This window comes from Electrona antarctica, assembly GCF_951216825.1.
Source record: "Electrona antarctica genome assembly, chromosome: 6".
NCBI lineage: Eukaryota > Metazoa > Chordata > Actinopteri > Myctophiformes > Myctophidae > Electrona > Electrona antarctica.
The window spans coordinates 38,788,593-38,806,105 of NC_136811.1; the positions used below are offsets into that span (position 1 = coordinate 38,788,593).

The following is a 17,513-nucleotide window of genomic DNA, read 5'->3' on the forward strand; positions in this document are numbered from 1 at the left end:
AAAGGGTTGCCAAATATTGCAAATATTGTTTTTTTTCCTCAAAACAAGTCTACATGTTGAGCAATCTGCATCAAATTGGCCACACAACATATCTGAACCAAGCAAAAAAAATGAAACTAGCAGAATGATGTGTGATTACTGATTTTCATCAACATTTTGACTATTTTTAAGTCAAAACAAAACAAATTGAAATTTGCCAACCTTGTGGCTGTTCATGCATGTAGCATTTTTCAAATTCTTCTGAAAGTCATTTCATATTTCCTTCATTTCACATGGTAAATGGTGCATTTTAAAGCGCCTTTATCCAAGGCGCTTTACATTTGCATTACATTCACCCACTCACACACACATTCATACACCGATTGCAGCGGAAGCCATGCAAGGTACCAACCAGCACATCGGGAGCAATTTGGGGTTCAATGTCTTGCGCAAGGACACTTCGACATGTAGACAGGAGGAGCCGGGATTCGAACCGCCGACCCATGGATCATTGGACGACCTGCTCTACCTCCTGAGCCACAGAGGCCCTTCACATGAACTTCACACATGACATGACCATTGTGTTGTTTTCACAACCATTTTGGAGAACTGTGTGTGTCAGATCTAGCTGTGAATAACAACATTTATTTAACTTTAAAATTTTCCTCTTCATTATCTTCCCATAGTAATCTTCTTATGTGCTTGAACGCCATTCATTGCCTGTGGCTATTCATGTATATATAGTAGGATTACAAAGCTAATAATTAGGGTTGTCCCGATCGGATCGGGTGATCGGAAATCGGCTCCGATCACATGATTTTCAAAAGTACGGAATCGGGGAGAAAAGATCGGATTTTTTATTGTCTAATGTAAATCTCAAATACATCTTATAAGCAGTGAGATTTTGTAAAAAAAACAAAAACTGTGTGTTTGTTTTCCTTCTGGTCCCAGTCAGAGATCATCAAACAAAGACTAGAGGCGTGAAAGACACCTAGCTATGAGGAAATGAAACCCCAGCTATGCATGATGGCATAGGTGTCTGTAGTGAGATGAGAGTGAATTAACTTGACTTCAGTCCTTTAAGCTGTAGAACTGTATTCACTCTAATTAACTGTCAAGTTAATTTCCTGTTCAACTCCAAATGACTAGAGACAACTCAAGATTTCCAACTCAAATCAACTTTTTATTTTCCAACTTTGTTTCTTTTGAACTGTCAACCATTTTGTTGATTGGTTGGTTCATTAATCATGTAGGTTGTAAACCTTTAGACAGAAAAACAAAAGGTTAACAACAATACCAAACAAATGATAATATTCATAGAAAACACAACACAACACAACACAACAGACTAGACTAGAGTGACATAGATTAGGATATTTGCTATTGTGATATGGCATAAGTGTTATATAAAAATATAAAGATCGGATCGGGAAAGATCGGTATCGGTATGTCTCAAAATCAAATGATCGGAATCAGATCGGGAGCAAAAAAACGTGATCGGGACATCCCTACTAATAATATATAAAGCTATAGCTGGTGTTGGCCTTTGGCACTTTTTGAGTGGTGCAACCACTCCCTTACGGAGCTATGTGTGTGGCTGGGTGTGTGGTTGGGTGGGTGGGTGGCTGGCTGGCTGGGTGTCTTGGTATGAGCACGAAAACAGCATGGTTGTTTTTCACCCCCCTCCCCCCGGGAACCCCCACACAGAGTTGCACCACTTCACATGGGTGTGATTTTTGAGTGGTGCAAACCAGCTTTGTCTGTATCTATGTTTGTGTACCTGTGTACGTGTCCGTGCAAAGGTGAGCATGGTTACTATGGTTAGTGTGTGACGTCACTGACATAGCTGATCAGACTATATAAGACCTTGTACCACTCAGTTCACACGGGTGTGATTTTTTAAGATATTCACAACATATTTGCTCTTTCAAAGCTTAGGCCTAGCCCCAAGTCCCAGCAGACAAAGAAGAAGTACACAAAATATGAATTTGCTTAAGGGACGGCAGCCAATTGACCTTCATTCTAACTCCCTATTTAGGTATAATTTGAGGAAGACGTGTGTCTTGGAAAGAGTTGTGCCAGGTAATCTGCCCCTGGAGAGATGTCTAAATTAGAAAGATCCAACAGTGACCCACATTACTGTACCTCTGATTCAGACTAAGGACTGGAGGGCTCTGTCCTGTTCTAACTTTACCTGTGATGCTATTGTTACAATACATCTCTGTAGTTGTCAAATAGGCATTTTTAAGCCATTTCTATATATTTGTTTACCATTGTGAGATAAATAAAGCAATCTTTTTCAGGATTTCAATGGACTCAGCATCAGTAAACCCATACTGCTCCTACAATGATGTTCTGCTCGTGAATAGTTAACAACTTAAGCCCTGACAAATAGTGAAAATAGCTGAACTTAATTGGAGATCTGCCATTTTCAGCATTCTTTCAACAACAAAAAATTAAATAAAAAAATGAAAAACAATTTTTACTGTTTTTGTCTGACTAACATCTATTTGTAAGTAGTCTATAGACTGTACATAATCCATCTGGCTAGATGTCAAGGTCTCACTGGAAGTGAAATGTACTGAAAGTTATTTTATGGATTTGTTTTTTTAGAGCATATCATAAAATAAGTGGTTCTCAGGCATGATGATTGTCACAGATATGACAGTGAAGTAGATGTTAGGGGTCTCAGTGGCAACTTTGTCATTCAGAGTGGAAGGTATCACAGCGGCAACAAGACAATGATGACTACCTTTCTATGGCAATCACCATAACTCTGTCAATGTTTGCCCTTTCGTCTTTTGCTTCCCCTTTTGTCTTTGGGTTGTTTTCTTCTTTAATCTTTCTCCCTCAACCCTTTGCTGCTTCCTGTGGATTCTCATTCGTCTTCTCCCACTCCCCCTTTGTTGAGCTCCTCAGCTGTCTACTGTGTTGCCAGATTTTGCAAGCAACCAGGTCTATGAAAACAAACCCCAAATAAGCGACTAGGGCAATGCAGTCAAATGTTGTTTTATAGAGATGTAGTTCTCGAATATGTTCATGTAAAATTTGTACTTGATCAGACTCCCATCTGAAAACATGTTGTGCCAGTGACCACCATAAGATTTGTGTAGTCAAAATAATGTTTCAACAGATTTGTATTTTTTTCCTCACATTGCAAAGCATTGTGCGCTTGTAGATCGGTTATTTTCAAATGGCCGAAAGTGATTAAACTGAAGCCACCCCAAATAAGCACCTGCACTATAGAAACAAGCACAAAAAAAAGACAAAAACCGCAACTTCCAATATTTATAAGCGGCTTTACAGGAATACAAGCCCAAAGTCGCTTATAATAAGCAGACTTGGCAACACTGTCCGTCTCCTGCCAGACCTCACCCCCCCCCCCCCCCCCCCCCCCCCCCCCCCCACCATGTATACAGACTCTAGTGGAGTAGTGGAGGGACGAGTAGTACCTGGTGGACAAAGATAAGGCCTCTCATCCTGTAGAAACCACAGGTCCACAGACTCAGCGTGCTGGGAAAGGGAAGCGGCAGCATACGCCCAACCGACCACAGCCAGATATATGCAGAGAGCACGGTGCATGGGCAGCAGGCAGCAGCAGTGGTGGAAAAGGTACCCACATGTTTTACTTAAGTAATAGTATCAATACTGCAATGCAGAAATACTCTGCTACAAGTAAAAGTCTGGTATTCAAAATGCACGTGAGTAAAAGTACAAAAGTAATGGCATCAGAATGTACTCAAATAAGTGTTCAAAATGTTTAACAATATTTTGAAAATAGCTATTTTCAACTAGAAAATATTGTTCCTGAAGAAACAATGTGGACTTGCTGCAAGCCAAAAAATAGTAGCACAATTTCAGTTTGACTTGGTATCTATGCCTGTGTGTTGTGTGTGTAGATTTGCCTCCGGTTAATCAGATTGGGAGCACCCGTTTCCATTTTCCTAATTGTCATCAGTTATCAGTTGTGTTGGGTTATGAAGACCAAAACACACCATTAGTAAGACCACTTTGGTAGAGGTTTGGGTTGTGTAGTTACCTTGCCATGATGTAACTCTAAATGTGGATTTCTTTGTGTTCATTTCCTGTTGATTTTGTCATTTTTATTAGGAAGATAATAACCCGGACTGGATCCGTGGATCCCGATCGGGATCTTCAAATTAAGGACCTTTCTAAAATGTGCTACATTTATTTTTGAGTGGTGTAAACCACTCCTACAACTGGCTTTGTTGTGCAGAAAAAATGAGCATGGTTGCTATGTTCACCCTGTTCACCCGGGTGTGATTTCATACAACTGGCTTTGTTTGTGCAGAAGAAATGAGCATGGTTGCTATGTTCACCCTGTTCACCCGGGTGTGATTTCATTACGTCAGACGTGATTTCATTACGTCAGACAGGCTAAGACCTTACACCACTCAGTTCACACGGGTGTGATTTTTTACATTACTACTACAGGTAATATATATATATATATATATATATAGCACTTAGTAGCCTTCTGTCGGTGTCGGCTTTCAGGTGCATTTAGCAGCTTTTTTTCTCACGCCTTCATTCGACTCTAGTCCGTAGTAATCTGTAGTAGTCCGTTTGGTGGAGAGCTACCTTCATATTAGGGATAGGATGAGGGATAATTAGGGATCCACGAGAGACTGAGTAGAACCGCTGCTCCTTCACTTAGTTGGAAATAAGCCAGCTATAGGTGGTTCGGGCATCAAGTACGGACGCCTCCTGAGTGTCTCCATAGGGAGGTCCTCGCTGCACGTCCCACTGCAGGAGGAGACCCCCCAGCAGACCAAGGACCAGATGGGGGGATTATATCTCCACACTGGCCTTGTAACGGCTCGGGATCCCCCAGGAGGAAGTTGCTAATGTTGCTCTGGAAAGGAAAGTCTGGAGCTCTCTACTGGAATTGTTACCCCCGCAAGCCAATTCCGAATAAGCGGTTGAAGATGGATGGATGAAAATAGTTGATCTAATAGCTCACAACCTAGATCTGCTATTTTAACCATAATTAATATTTTATGAATAAACAGAAATGGGGGGACTAGTATTTTATTAAATAAAGCAGCTACTTAAGTTGTTGAGGAACATTTGACTCAAGTACTGGGCTTGAGTACTTTGTCCTGCACCACTGAAAGAGGGTATCATCATTTATCTGAGATATCATCGATCTGATCTATTGAGAAAGAGAGCCCAAAATAAAGCATAAACAAAGGGCAAGGTTTCGTTTGAGACCTGTTAATCTCTTGTCCCATATACAAAAACCGTTAACGGACAACATTGAGTGAAAATAGAAAAAAAACAAAACGTAATGAGGCAGTGCTCTTAAGATGTCACCAATCACCCTGGTAATTTATTTTATCTTTATCTCTGCCATCACATCTTTGCGGGTGCTTGTGTAAGCTGTAAGCCGTCAGCCACAACACCTGTCAACAAGGCAATAAGCTCCATGGTTGCAGATGGACAGATATCTTTTCCATTTGGCTCTATACCTCCCAGGCCATATGATGAATGAGTTGCAGAGTACTATCTGGTAGAGCCCAAACTAGTTGATGAAAGATTTTCTGGCTTGCTTTTCATTTCTATTCAACTAATCCTTAAACCAAAAGTAGTGATGCAAATAGCCTGCATCCTGCATCCTTAGACTCATTAAATTGAGAAAGCACACAATCATGTCACCCTCCAGGGGTCCTGGGATGCAATACTGTACTCAGTACTGTACTCTAACGTTGTTGAAGTAGGACTCATAAAATGTCCCTTGGACCTACGTATCTAAAATGGGTAATGGGCCCATTACATTGAAAACCTCTTTACATCACTGGTCTGTATACTGTGGTGACCAGCACATACAGTATAACCTGGTACAGTCACAGCATTACTGAGACACCACAACAGCATTCGACAAATGAAAATATTATCCTAATGAATATTACAGCTGAAGCATGCTGTTTGCCACATTTTCAGAATCTATGCAATCTTGTACAGGCTACGCATTCAAATCCATTTCATCACTGCCTAACATTATTGCACTTGTGAGTAATCTGCACTTGCCGTTGCCTCCCGGTGGTATAATTATTATTATTACCAAGCTTGTGTAGCAGGATATTATAAGAATGCCAGGCTTTTATTTGCCATCTCTCCTTTATAGCCGACATAATGATATTCTGTCAGATAGTTTGAGAAATTAACAGTCTATTATACCACAACGCTTCAGTGCAGGGTACAAATAACCCACTAATGCCTGGGGTAAAGGATAATAAAAGCATCAGCTCCAGCAGAGAGAGAAAACACGCATTCTACATATCATGACTCACACAAAGTATGGAACATACTGTAGATGTAATTCTTTAATGGTGTGCTTAGTGGAACGACCTTGACGGGGCTTTTCTTTTTATTGCTAGCCTCAGGAGCGACTAGTTCCAACTTGTTCTGCAGTTGTCTCTTGGATTGAAAATAACATGATGGTATAGTGTGTTTTTCAAATGGGGGTACGACATATACCCCGCACAGGTACAGTACTACAGGAGGTACGTGAGAGAAAGTAGTGAACTGTGTGTGTGTGTGTGTGTGTGTGTGTGTGTGTGTGTGTGTGTGTGTGTGTGTTTGAGTGTTGCAATGGTCAGAGTGTGTGCGTGCGTGCGACGTGTGTGTGTAATTATCTAGGAATGGCCGGAATCTGCAGGGGTCAATATGTCCTACTCTAAACACCCATAGAGACAGACAGACAGACAGACAGACAGACACATAGCCTTTAAAGGAGATGGTGTGCACCGCTCAAAAAAAATCTGCAAACTTTGTGTGAGCCTGCTGAGCTGTAAAGTGTTAAACCAAATTAAATAAAACTGTTTTTGCGTAGAAACAATACGTAATTGCTGTTATCTTTTTATTTTTTATTGTTTTTCTAAAAAAAAATATCAGCAACCCATTTTTTCACCCAGTGTCAATTATCTACTGTAATCCTGGGCGCTACACTTCCTCTGCCAACCTGAGGGAGTTCAGACCCGAACATGCGCTCTGTGACGCACGCTCATGCTTCCGCGGTGCTTCGCAAGGAATCTCAGGAATGTTTTGCCCTCCCTTGAGCACATACGCTCCAGAGCCGGAAAGGGCGTCTACCTTTATATGTCTATGAGGAGTCCAAGCTGCTTCTTCTATTGTATTCTTCAAGGTGTTCATCATTCATTCATAACATCATCATATCGTTGCTGTCGGGCAGAAACCTTGTATCTCCATATTTAATCCTATTGTTTTTTTCGTGAATTAATACCCATAGGCTACCTCATCATACAGTGTCATACAAAAGTAGCAAATATAGTAGATCTACAAGCTGTTGTCATCTTGTACTGTAGATATGCTAGTTTTGTTATTTTTGAACATTTAAAGTAAAAGTCCAAGTGATTAAGTCGGTTCTTTTTCCATTTCCTGAAAAGTAAACATTTTGGACATACAAGGTTTCCATCTGACAGCGAGACACACACACACACACACACACACACACACACACACACACACACACACACACACACACACACACACACACACACACACACACACACACACACACACACACACACACACACACAGTTGTATTTTTCCCTTACCTAAACATATTGATTGACCCATTGTATTGATTCACCCCAGATATCCCTAAAGACTTAGATTTTCCCGATTCGGCCCTCAAGAGTAGTTCTTGCAATCACATTATTTGTAATAGATACACACAGGCTACTGATTGTAAGGTTCAGACTTCCGCGTTTAAAGACCATGCACGTGGGCCTTTTGGTCACCTTTTGATCGCAGGGTGATTAAACAGACAAATTATGCATCTTCTACAGAACAGCACCAACAATTAAAGTACAGTATGTTATATGTCATGTTGCATAAGGATCATCAATTTCACGCCGAGATAAATTGCATTAATGACTGTTCAGTGTTTACCCACAGGGTGTTTTCATCAATAGGGAACCCATTGAATATTAATGTCATCAGTGGGTAGTGGGTAGAATCGGCACCCAGTTTGAGAGAATTTCCTCAAATAGGCCTACTGTAGCTGCTGTCTGCTTAATATTCACACTAATTCACATCAACAACATTAAAACTGTGTGTTGACCTCTATGCTACTTCAGTTAATTGTGTTTTCTCTTTTTAAATAATGAACAGATCAAACACATAATGCTGTTTATTGTTTTGATGGCTAACTGGGGCCACTCCAGCAGAATACATCCCAAAGAAAAAATAGACAACAATGTATAAAAATCTGTGACAAATAAAAAAAACTGATCTCCCATAATGATTCATTGAAAGCTTGAAAATTCACACATTACTACTAGTTAAATGACCTGTAAACAAAACTGTGCCAGTATTATACCTGTATTGATTTTCCATGTTTGTGGCAGCAGCATACCATTACGACACTGAAACAGAATCAAGGGGAACTAACATCTGCCGTTGAACACCAGTGTGCCTCATATTACAATGTAGGTCGTCATGATTAAGTTTCAGCCTAACAACTGTCAAAAGGGGAAATCAATAGGTAATTTTAGGGCCAGACAAGAGTGTCTGGAGTCAATATCGTCAACCAGGCAAGCCACATGAAAAGCCTGGAGGGAGCCTGGTAAAAGGATTACCCTCTGCTACCCTCAAGTTCTCACTCTCATAATTGTCTTTGAGCAGTGATGAAGATCACAGGCATGAGTGCCATATACTCACCATATAAGAGATCAAAATAAATCAATATGTGTAGGCTACAAGTCAAAGTCATATGATCAGTACCATGCAACAGTAAAGTTGGTGACGTCACTTGTGCACATAATCGCATTTGCAAAGCCTAACATCCTGGAAGTGCATGTTCCACAATCCCAAGGTTAATGGTGCAATTCATACCAGAAGACTAAGCCCTATGATTTGAATAGGGAATAATCAGGGGCTAATCAAGGCCTTTCACATAGGCTTTTTGTTCGTGATCTATGCTGCAGTGCATTCATTCCCTGAAAATAGGATCCCATCAACATCTGTGCAGTGTAGACTCTAATGTTCACTGAATGAGGTACTGTAGTGGAGGGATGAATCATGTACTAATGCACATACTGTTATTGTCCTTCCAACCATTTTCTCATACTGGCCTAATGTTTTATGTCCCAAAACAGAAGTAAGGTTTTCACTTTAAAATCCTGAGTCTGAGTATACATACAGTATTGTGTCAGAGAATTTACAAAAGGAACCAAATGGAACCGTGGGGATTTGTACTGTGGTGTGACAAGCATCTATTTTCACCCTTGAACCAAGTTAATGGCAAAGTAGTTTGATGATAAACTAAGAAAGCTTTATTTCACACTTTTTTTTATTTATTTTTGTCAAATAAGGTTTTATTAAGAACAGGTTATAAATTATTATTAGATTGGTACAGTATACATTTCTTCTTTTCATGAAAACGAGGAAAGAAAAAAAAAGACAAAAAGATAACCCTCAATCCCTCCCACCCATACTGCTCAGTGACACTGCATAGAATAGAATAGTAAGATGATGAAATACTCATGGAAAACAATAACATCTGAAATGAAGATGATAAAGTATACAGTCAACTACTCATATAACGGACGAGGGGCAGCCAAATATGATCAAATTGTGTCTCTTTGTTCTTCAAGAAGTACCTGATTCTCTCAAGGTGAAGTGTACTAGTCATTTCATTTAGCCAATGTTTAAATTGGCTAAATGCCTCCTCCTTTTTCCAGTGTGTCAAAACAATTTATTTTCCTGTGATCAGACAATATGAGAGGAGTTGTTTCTGTGCTCTTGTCAACATAGACACTTTATGCATTGTAATGTCTTCCAAATAGCCTACAGTGCAAAGTTCCTTAAAGGGACACTTCACCCTTTTTGCAAAAATATATATGTTAATGACGTTTAGAAGCTTTAGAACACTTTCCTGGGGGTCTTTATGTGTGTAATATGTGGTTTTAGATATTTTAGATTGTAGCAGTGAGCCTGGTGTCTCTGATGTCATGGACACTGGGCTCACTTCCTTCCTGGACTACAATTCCCATAATTCTTTGGTGCACTGCTCCTCCTTGTGGATAGGGAGAGGGCTGTCTACTGAGACAACATGTAGTCCAGGAAGGAAGTGAGCCCAGTGTCCATGACATCAGAGACACCGGACTCACTACTACAATCTAAAATATCTAAAACTACATATTACACACATAAAGACCCCCAGGAAAGTGTTCTAAAGGTTCTAAACGTCATTAACATATATTCTTTCTCAAAAAGGGTGAAGTGTCCCTTTAAAGGTGATTTCAGGTAGTCCAGTTACACACAGCAAAATCTTCAATCACAGTCTAACAACATCATCCATGCAATGTTGTTACTATAATCCGTATTGACAAAAGAAGTTCACTTTATCATTGAACAGGATTTATTTATTCTCTTTTGTGTTCTGGAAGAAATCTCTGCAACTGGGGCTTCTGGCGTTTTTGTGGGAAGAACTGCGGTGAAAATCCAATGTATAGATTGAATGCAGAGCCACTTGAAATGGGGTTGACTGACCCGGGATGGCAGCACACAGCTTGCGTCAAAAGGAAATAAATGAAAAGAAAGAGAAAAGCTTATTGGATGTATTGAATCATTTTACTTTGCAGACAGCTGAAGGATTGGCTGGAGAGTGGGATCAGACTCTGTTTCCCAGGACAAACATGTTATCAGAAACATGCTTGACCATAGACATCCTGAAAGCTTGAATGTTGTCACTGCGTTGCCATCAACCTAATGATGCATTCACAGGACGGTCCATGTGATAAAGGACATGAGTCAAATCGGACACTGGTGAGGGTTGGCTTCGAAAGGACACAAAAAGGACAAATAATTCAGCTTTTTTCTGTTTCTGCTTTTGCGAAATCACTTGCATTTTTAGGCTTTAAATGTACCTTTAAATGTACCCCTTGTATTATTTGAAATACAATGCTAATTAATGATGCTTATTTAAAAAACACAGAATATATGTGAAACTGACCATATATTATACATTATACAGTGCATGTTGCAAAGTGAGGCCCTATGAGAAAGTCAAGATTAATTATTTGGATGCCCGCTAGGTGGTAGCATAAGCACACCTAACCTGTGCGATCCGTCCACTCTCACTCTGCGCTCCTCTGTTTCATTTCCGGGTTATCAGTGAGGTGGGGGCTGTTGTTGTGTGAACAGTGATCAGTAATATTAGCTCATACCCTTAGCTCTCGTCAGAAACGGTTACATGTCTGGCGCGATGCGAGACAAAGTCACAAATGATTTCCGATCGTCAGGATGCGCGACGGCACAACATGGACAGCGCTCAAAGCTTTAGAGATACAGGGCTTTGAAAATCATGTTATAATGGAGGCTGCTTAGAATATATATTAATAGAGACGGCACCGGATTTCTCCTCCCATCCACTTGCATTAAGTTGCTCAAAAGCGCATGAGGCGATTTCACTCCTCCTTCCGGGTAGGAACAGAGTGCATTCTGGGATGGATTGGGCCAAATCGTGAACGCGCTGTGCCGTTGACTATCATTGAACGCATTCACGTATGAAACAGCGTTCACGTGTCATCATGAACATGCGCAATGATAGTCAACGGACCAGCATTGGCCCCAAGCTGCAATACCAAATTCGGCCACTATGTCCATTTCGCCTCAGGGTTTCCTCCGGGTGCCGTCTCTATTAATATATATACTCTAAGGGAGGCTCAATGGAGCTGGAGGGAAAAATCTGTAGTAGCCAGGTAAGTGTCGTTATTTCACAGATTCGATCGGGGGCAGGTGACCTATGAAAGAAATACGCAGATTAGTGTCACATATACTGTAGAGCAAGCCCAATCTGTCCGTGGAGTCAGTGAGGAATGAGGGCAGAGGCAGCCACGACGGCATCTCTTGTCTGGCGCCACAGGTGGGCTTGATGAGTAGGCTTGAACTTGAACTAATACGTCGGAGGGGACGTATAGCGTGCGTCGATCACGCTGCCGAGACATCCCACAGTATGACCCTTGGCAGAAGCACTATCCAGTGCTGACTGGCTGGAGCAAGCCCAGTAAACACTGCTTGCACCATCTCCCATGCTTCCTTCTCACATGACAGTAATATTTACTGTGTTACTATAAGAGTTATACTTAGAAAGATCTTTCATATAGGAGCTATCGTGTATTGCTCACATGAACAGAATGTACGGAGCGTTGAATGATGGAGGAGGGAAGTAATCCTCACGCCTTCCTCTCTGTATCCAGACTCCACTCACACCCTGTTCATGCGAACTGACCCCTCCTTTATCGACTCATCACAAGGCTGAGGGGTCAGAAACATGTACTGTTGATATGATGTAATAATATCTAGAATAGAATATCCCTGCTTATCATTGGTTAGTCTCAGGTAACATTGCCGTATTATGTATGTATGTATGTATGTATGTATGTATGTATGTATGTATGTATTTGGTTAAAATGGGTAAGGTTTTAAAAAAAGGCAAAAGCATGCTCTGTTGCACTGGCCTAAAAGTGGGTCCTTTAAAACTGCTTCAACTTCTGAGAATGTGTTTGGTTCATTAGCCACCAGATGGCATGGCATGGCATGTCTGTCTGTCTGTCTGTCTGTCTGTCTGTCTGTCTGTCTGTCTGTCTGTCTGTCTGTCTGTCTGTCTGTCTGTCTGTCTGTCTGTCTGTCTGTCTGTCTGTCTGTCTGTCTGTCTGTCTGTCTGTCTGTCTGTATTTAAAAGGGGGGCTTTTCTTGTAAAATCCCAGCCTACAATACCTTCATATATTTAAAATCCAAAGTAAGGTTACCAGTGAAGGGCAACATGCCTATTCACTGGGGACTATGCAAGGCAGAGGCGTCCACCCCCCTATGTATGTATGTATGTATGTATGTACTTCCGTATATTGAAACTATGCTAATATACCAACCTACCAAGCGAGTATTTGAGTCTGCTTGGACATTCGGGGGCAGCCATTATAGTTTATTGAACAGTGTGATCACAGGCATTTAAAGTGAATTTACAGCATCAAAAGTAAATGTTCTGGAACCAACTGTGGAATTAGTTTAAGCTTGTCCCTTTGAGTGTGACTGCTCTGTTTTCCACCCCTTTGCCTTTTTCAAAGGTGTATCAGTACTGTTTGAATGTTTGCACAAAGGAAGGCAGAGCAAGGGGGGAAGCGTAGCAGAGATAAATGAGGCTTGTAACTCCCACATCTATGACCTAGCTGAGGAAAAATACACCAAAAAAGTTTACAAAATGGAGGCTAAAGTCACAGCCAGAACTACTCAAGTTTCTACAATAAACTTCTAACCTATGCAAATTGAATGCCAAGGCTTTGGTCTGATTATTTAAAGCATAGCAAAATATATGAAAACATTGATATTAGCTGTGAAACATTCAATTGTTTCTAACTGACACATGATTTACTCCCAAACCTTGAACTGGGATCCTTTCATTCACAGCTTGAGTGTGAGCTACCCAGTGGCCTCAGTTACATGCACAAAATGTATTCAGAATGAATTAATTCATTCCGAACAGAGATTCATACCCAACTGTTTACATGGAACCTGAATACAAGTATTCCTATTCCTCAATTGTTTACATGACCAAAGCATTCCTTCGGAATATAACTTTGGACTACAGAGATGGCCAATTACCCATAACCGTTATCCCTTAAGAAATGAAAAAACGACAAATACTAACAGCTATTATCTGATAAAATAAATTTTGAGCAGTCCCTACAACCACAAGCGACATCCACCCAAAACTAATAGCGCATAAATGTCTCCAAATGGCCATCCCTGCTTGGACACATGGGCATAAAGCACTATAGTCTACTAAGGGCAGACATGTGTAAAATAATACATGTATTCCAAACTCCCAGTAGCATTCGGAATAAAGTGTTTATATGGTGATCTATAGCGATTCAAACTGTATATACCACCCCTCCAGACCGGAATGAAAATTCATTCGGAATGTGATATTCTATTCCAATTGAGGTGTTTACATGAGCATTTTTATTCTCATGACTGGAATGAATCCATTCATTCCGAATGAATGTCTGCATGTAAATGTGGCCAATGTGAACTACCCAATCGGAATCTGACAATCTGCCAGTCAGCCAATTAGGCGATTGGCTGACTGCATAAATAAAGATATCCACCTTTAAATATCACTGCCTCTGATCCTGTTAGATCTCTTTTAAGTAAACGACAAACAACCTAACACAAGTGTCAAGTTTATTAAACATGTAGAAAAGTATATTCATGTTAAAATACAGAAGGGAAGAGGGGTTATTATAACTGGGAAATGATGATCCTAAAAGTGGGACTGAGCCCAAGGGCATGCAGGTGATACAGAGTTAAGGCTTCAGGGCCTATTGGGTCCTCCAAACTAAACATACACAGCAAATAAACAAATCAAAACAATATAAATACGCAGAACAAAAACAACGAAAGCAAATAAAGTAATTAAAGTAATCACAGCAAAATAATTCAAAGGCCAATACACCTATATGTCATCAACAACACCATGGCACATGGCCATAAAAAACAATCTGGTAAAAACCCAGTCTCCAATACAAATTCATTACATTATAGCAAATGACAAAAATACAACAAAATACAGTCAATATACGTAAGGCTCCCATTGAATACCCACAGTCACGGCTGTGGATGTGGTTAACCAAGGAAAGGACCAGGAGGCTCTAAAAATACAGTGTGTAAATTAGGCTGGGTGCGTAGCGATAATCCGACACCCAATAATCCGACCCCAAACCCTAACCGCACGCGGAAGCCACGGGTGAGTCTTAACTGGCCACATATGTCAGACTAACGGGATGTCGGGTTGGACTAACGCATGCCCCCCAATTTGTAGGCTAAGAGTTTTGACTAAATGTCAAAAACCCTCTTAAAACCCATTCCCCTACACTTTTCCCCATGTCAAAAACCCTCTTAAAACCCATTCCCCTACACTTTACTGACTCCGGCAGCGTCCCAGCTCTGCCTCACAAAACATCACACCTGCCGAATTCTGTACATGGAACAGGCTATAAAATGTCACTAATTGAAATATATCGCCATTATTATCAAAATGAATTATCAAAGCATCAACATTCTGACTTTCATTGCAGGCATTCAGCGTTCACGTGTCATCGTGAACGTGCACAATGATAGTCAACGGACCAGCGCGTTCATGTGTTTGGGCCCACGCTGCAATATCAAATTCGGCCACTATGTCCATTTCGCCTCAGGGTTTCATCCGGGTGCCGTCTCTATTCATATATACTCTATGTGGCAGCGGTGGCCGAACGGATTGCAGAGCAGTCTTGATACCGGAAGGTCGCCAGTTCGAATCAGCGGTCCGACACGTTAAAATTACCACCGCTGAAGTGCCCTTGAACAAGGCATTGAACCACTACGATGAAATGTTCTATGAGCAGCCCAGATACCCTGGGTAAATATAGTAATCATTTCATTTCATTTCATTAAGCCTATTATGCACTACTGTTAAAGGGGCAGTGTTACAATTATAAAATGTTGCTTGTGATTTTTTATGAGCAATAATACCGGTAAGTATCCATTTTCACGAGCTTGTGAATGTGTGCACTGACACGCTCCGGCTCAGTTCAGTGGTTTTGTGAACCGTGCAGTCATTTCTCTCCTTTGTCAGAAAAGCAATTAGCCTGTCTTCCTCGTCACAAAGTCTGCATGTGATCTATACAGAGTTTAAACAAGCATTTACAAAGGTTCAATAATTATTTGTTGACATAATTATGTGTCCATATATCATATCAGACAGTGATGATGTATGGACACTAAAAGTGTGTATAGGCTATTGAAAGTAACCCACTGGCAATTGGAAAGGAATCACAAATCTTGGAAAATAGCAAAAAAGCAAACCTAAAAGCTCACTATGTGTCACAGCCAGAACTGCTGTTTATAAGAAAATGTTTTTAAGCCACTTCACATTGGGGGTCTTTGGCATGGGAAAGTTTGTGAACACCTTCCGCACTATCCAAAACCCAGCTGACATGTAGCATACTCTCATGCAGGTCCTTTAAAAAGGTTACATATCAGGTAGACGAACTGCACACAGATGGTGGCATTCCCAATGGAGGCAGCATGGGACGATTAGCATGTGAATTGATGATGATGCAGGCTCAGCGCTAATTGGAGCCTGGTAAATGAATGTGATTTCTCCCACTGTCTCAGTGGGCAGCAACATCAGGTAGCACTGTTATAAGTATATTGCCATAACCAGCACTGGCAGCGTATAATGGGCAGATCATATGCAATGTGCAGCCAATCTGCACCTCGGCCACCGGCACTAATCACACACGAAGATCACATTACCGTTGCATTAGGAACTGGTTTCGCAATAATTAACAAACATCAGCGCTCCAATCCGCTTGCCACACTGCTCATAATTAGTGATCAGGATGTGTGGTTACAGGAAAGTGTTTTATTTGTAAAGAGAGACTAATGTTTTGAAATGGCATTCATAAGGATCATGCTACGTTGTGCTGTCAGCTAAAGGAAGTGCCCCACTCCCCCATCCCACCCTTCCACTCTGATTTGAATAAACGCCTGTTCACACCAGAGATGCAAAAGGAGAACAGGTTGGAGGCAATTTGACAGCAGACACCTCGAAAGCAATTCATTTTGAAGCTGCAATGTGTTCCCCATTCAAGTAATCTTATTACAGGCTACTCGTACTCCAGTCTCCAAATCTTATACATCGTACCGTGTGCTTTTTAGTTTGCCAGATGAAAACAAAAAGTGTGTACAAGTTCTCTATCTTTATATAATATCATATGATCTACAAGCTCTCTATCTCTATATAATATCATATGAAGAAATCTCAGAAAATGCTCCAGGAGCTTCAGATCTCACGTGGAGAGTATGTGCCGGTTTGCAGGCCCCACTTTGAGTCTATTCAAACCAATCAGTGACACAAGCACTTTCAATCAAATTGTCTCTATTCTTGATAATTAGCAGTCAAAAATGATTAGTCCTTTAAAACGCTTTGTGTGCCCACACAACACTTTCAAAATAGTAACCCAGGGTGCCCACTTTTTACATTCATTTTTTTTTTTTACATAGCGGTAATTCCCAGGACGTCTGTGGACGTCTTGGGCACAACAACTGTTAATCTGGTTGTTTTAACGCACCCCTCACCAACCTTAATCCGGTCGTCTTAACGCACCCCTCACCAACCTTATGTCTAACCAATGACTAGTCTAAACTAAGTATGCACCCCCATGTGAAACCCAGAATTTGAGAATGTTGTATGCCAATGTCAAGCAACAGTGGTACAGAATCTACAATGACGATTGAGTATCTGACAGATATTTCAGCAATGCTTGCATTGATAAGTTTGGTACAATAAAACAACATTGAGAGACACTTACAAGCAGAACGACCTTTACTATCGCAACGGTTCGCCTTTGGACATATCAATTATGCAAGTAATCTTACTTATGAACATGTGACACTAGCTTTGCACCAAACAAAACCTGGAGGTTCATTCTCCTCAG

The 17,513-nt window shown here is 40.8% G+C and overlaps 1 long non-coding RNA gene across 1 annotated transcript in view; it reads right to left on the reverse strand.

Moving 5' to 3' along the window:
* Window positions 1-9,474: 9,474 nt before the first annotated feature.
* The window catches only part of LOC306924595, an 88,869-nt gene continuing 80,830 nt past the window's right edge, over window positions 9,475-17,513 (reverse strand). The window contains exon 3 of the long non-coding RNA XR_013790186.1: window positions 9,475-10,540. This is a non-coding gene — a long non-coding RNA (uncharacterized lncRNA). The remainder of the gene's footprint in view (window positions 10,541-17,513) is intronic.